Here is a 4,615-nt window from a genome sequence, read left to right as displayed (position 1 = left end):
TATGTTGATAGGACTATGTATTGGAGGGCAAGAGTAACAGAAGCTTCAACCTAGCATAGAAATTGATGCATACGGGATTGAAGGGGGACCAATATATCTTAATGCTATGGTTGGGTTTTACCTTAATGAACATTAGTAGTTGCGGATTCTTGCTAATAGTTCCAATCATAAGTGCATAGAATTCCAAGTAAGGGATGCCATGCTAGCAGTGGCCTCTCCCACATAATACTTGCTATCGGTCTAGTAAAGTAGTCAATTGCTTAGGGACAATTTCGCAACTCCTACCACCACTTTTCCACACTCGCTATATTTACTTTAGTTGCTTCTTTACCTTAACAGCCCCTAGTTTTATTTTCATGCTCTTTACTTTCTTGCAAGCCTTTCCGAAAACACCTACAAAGTACTTCTAGTTTCATACTTGTTCTAGGTAAAGCGAACGTCAAGCGTGCGTAGAGTTGTATCGGTGGTCGATAGAACTTGAGGGAATATTTGTTCTACCTTTAGCTCCTCGTTGGGTTTGACACTCTTACTTATCGAAATTGTTGCGATCCCCTATACTTGTGGGTTATCAAGACCTTTTTCTGGCGCCGTTGCCGGGGACCAATAGCGTGGGGTGAATATTCTCGTGTGTGCTTGTTTGCTTTATCACTAGGTAATTTTTATTTGTTGTTCTTAGTTGTTCTTTATCTTTAGTTATGGATATGGAACACGAAATACCAAAAAAATTAGGTGTACTTTCTGCTCATGGAGATGGGGAACCTCCTAAAACCCTCGATGCTGGTTATGTGAAAGATATTATGTACTACTTTAATAATCCTGAGAAAACCCCATTTAATTATGTAATGGGAGTAACGTTGGATCAATGTGAATACTTTAGGGATTATCGCTTGACACAAAAAGGGAAACTATTATGGGATCAAATTTATATATTGAAGTGGTATGCTAGACAACTATGCTCGGAATATGATTATACTTGTTGCTCTAGGATTAATTCTCCACACCTCCCCTTTTCATGCAAATTTAATGATAATTAAACCTTGGCTTCTTATGCTAGAGGTATATATGATTACTATGATGTGGAACAAATAGAAGAATTTGTTGCTTTTATGGGTGCTTATGAAATTGAATCTATGTTTAAAGAGTTTGATGATATTGATGATGCTTGTTATAGATCTGAAAATTTAGCTATCCTCAAATATTGCTATGAGAATTATGAATACAAGTATGAAATTAATGCACTTATTAAGAAAGTCTCCGCTGTCCAAGAAGAGACTAATATTTTGCAGGAGTCTATGGAAGAAGAAATTGATGAAACTGTGAGCTCATTGGATGAAAAAGATGAGGAGGAGAGCGAAGAACAAAAGGAGGAAGAGCGGATTGATCACCCGTGCCCACCTTCTAATGAGAGTAACTCTTCAACTCATACATTGTTTAATTCCCCTTCGTGCTTACCGAAGGATGATTGCTATGATGACTGTAATGATCCCTATGATTCTTTTGAAATATCCCTTTTTGATGATGCTTGCTATGCTTGTGGCCAAGATGCCAATATGAATTATGCTTATGGAGATGAACTTGCTATAGTTCCTTATGTTAAACATGAAATTGTTGCTATTGCACCCACACGTGATAGTCCTATTATCTTTTTGAATTCTCCCGACTACACTATATCGAAGAAGTTTGCACTTATTAAGGATTATATTGATGGGTTGCCTTTTACCATTGCACATGATGATTTTGATGAATGTAATATTCATGTGCTTGCTACTCCTACTTGCAATTATTATGAGAGAGGAACTATATCTCCACCTCTCTATGTTTCGAACATGATAAAATTGCAAGAAACTGTTTATACTATGCATTGGCCTTTACTAGGTGTGCACGAATTGTTCTTTTATGACATGCCAATGCATAGGAAGAGAGTTAGACTTCGTCATTGCATGATATATGTTTCTTTGTGCTCATTCCTAAATTACAAATCATTGTTGATTCAAATTGGCTTTGATATACCTTGGGATCCGGGTGGATCCATTACTTGAGCACTTTATGCCTAGCTTAATGGCTTTAAAGAAAGTGCTGCCAGGGAGACAACCCGGAAGTTTTAGAGAGTCGTTTATTTCTGTTGAGTGCTTTCATATAGTTTAAAAATAACAAAAATAAAGAGGGGAACCCAAAACTTTTTCAAAAAGAAAAGCGAAAGTGAGAAAGACGAGCATTGTTGAAGTGGGAGCTAGCCTTGAACTTTGTTCATGATCACAGAAACTTTGTGAATCTTGATTACAGAAACTTTTCAACAAAAATAATTATCCCCTTGTACAATTCCATTGTATTATAAAAATAATGTGACAAGGTTTGCCTTTAGGATGTTTACATTTGCTTGATGGTTTGTACGGTGCAGGACAGAAACTTTGGCTGTAGTGCGCGATTTTACATTTTTAGCTGGAACGTCAAATGGTTCTGATTATCTTTGCACTGTCTTACTATACAAATTGTTTATTTTTACTAATTTTGGTAGAATTTTTCAAGTATCATAAGTATGGTGAATGTTCAGATTATTACAGACTGTTCTGTTTTAGACAGATTCTGTTTTTGATGCATAGTTTGCTTGTTTTGATGAAACTATCAATTTATATCAGTGGATTAAGCCTTGAAAAGTTATATTACAGTAGACACAATGCAAAAACAAAATATGAATTGGTTTGCAACAGTACTTAGAGTAGTGATTTGCTTTATTATACTAACAGATCTTACCGAGTTTTCTGTTGAAGTTTTGTGTGGATGAAGTGTTCGATGATCGAGAAGGTTTCGATGTGAGAAGAAGGAAGAGAGGCAAGAACTCAAGCTTGGGGATGCCCGAGGCACCCCAAGTAAATATTCAAGGAGACTCAAGCGCCTAAGCTTGGGGATGCTGGGAAGGCATCCCCTCTTTCTTCAACAAGTATCGATATGTTTTCGGATTCGTTTCGTTCATGCGATATGTGCAAGTCTTGGAGCGTCTTTTGCATTTAGGTTTTTATTTTTTCTTTTTATGCACCATGCTGGTATGAGATAGTCCTTGGTTTATTTATAGAATGCTCATTGCACTTCACTTATATCTTTTGAGTATGGCTTTATAGAATGCTTCATGAGCTTCACTTATATCATTTGAAGTTTGGATTGCCTGTTTCTCTTCACTTAGACAACCGCCATTTGTAGAATGCTATTTTTCTTCACTTATATTTGTTAGAGCACGGGCATATCTTTTGTAGAAAGAATTAAACTCTCTTGCTTCACTTATATCTATTTAGAGAGATGACAGGAATTGGTCATTCACATGGTTAGTCATAAAATCCTACATAAAACTTGTAGATCACTGAATATGATATGTTTGATTCCTTGCAATAGTTTTGCGATATCAAGATGGTAATATTAGAGTCATGCTAGTGGGTAGTTGTGGATTGTAGAAATACTTGTGTTGAGGTTTGTGATTCCCGTAGCATGCACGTATGGTGAACCGTTATGTAACGAAGTCGGAGCATGATTTATTTATTGATTGTCTTCCTTATGAGTGGCGGTCAGGGACGAGCGATGGTCTTTTCCTACAAATCTATCCCCCTAGGAGCATGTGTGTAGTACTTTGTTTCGATATCCAATAGACTTTTGCAATAAGTATGTGAGTTCTTTATGACTAATGTTGAGTCCATGGATTATACGCACTCTCACCCTTCCACCATTGCTAGCCTCTCTATGCGCAACTTTCGCCGGTACCATAAACCCACCATATACCTTCCTCAAAACAGCCACCATACCTACCTATCATGGCATGTCCATAGCCATTCCGAGATATATTTCCATGCAACTTTCATCATCATCGTATATATGACTTGAGCATTGATTGTCATATTGCTTTGCATGATCGTAAGATAGCTAGCATGATGTTTTCATGGCTTGTCCGTTTTTTGATGGCATTGCTACGCTAGATCATTGCACATCTCGGTACATCGTCGGAGGCATTCATATAGAGTCATATCTTTGTTCTAGATATCGAGTTGTAATATCGAGTTGTTAGTAAATAAAAGTGTGATGATCATCATTATTAGAGCATTGCCCCAGTGAGGAAAGGATGATGGAGACTATGATTCCCCCACAAGTCGGGATGAGACTCCGGACGAAAAAAAAGAAAGGCCAAAAAAAAGAGAAGGCCCAAAAAAAGAGAAAAAAAGAAAAGAAAACAAAAAAATGAGAGAAAAAGAGAGAAGGGGCAATGCTACTATCCTTTTTCCACACTTGTGCTTCAAAGTAGCACCATGTTCTTCATATAGAGAGTCTCTTGAGTTATCACTTTCATATACTAGTGGGAATTTTCATTATAGAACTTGGCTTGTATATTCCGATGATGGGCTTCCTCAAATGCCCAAGGTCTTCATGAGCAAGCAAGTTGGATGCACACCCACTTAGTTTCAATTAGAGCTTTCATACACTTATAGCTCTAGTGCATCCGTTGCATGGCAATCCCTACTCACTCACATTGAAATCTATTAATGGGCATCTCCATAGCCCGTTGATACGCCTAGTTGATGTGAGACTATCTTCTCCTTTTTGTCTCCTCCACCATCATATTCTATTCCACCTATAG

This window comes from Triticum urartu, chromosome 2A (assembly GCF_056163025.1).
Source record: "Triticum urartu cultivar PI428250 chromosome 2A, HENAU_Tu73, whole genome shotgun sequence".
Classification (NCBI taxonomy): domain Eukaryota; kingdom Viridiplantae; phylum Streptophyta; class Magnoliopsida; order Poales; family Poaceae; genus Triticum; species Triticum urartu.
This window is presented reverse-complemented; position numbering follows the sequence as displayed.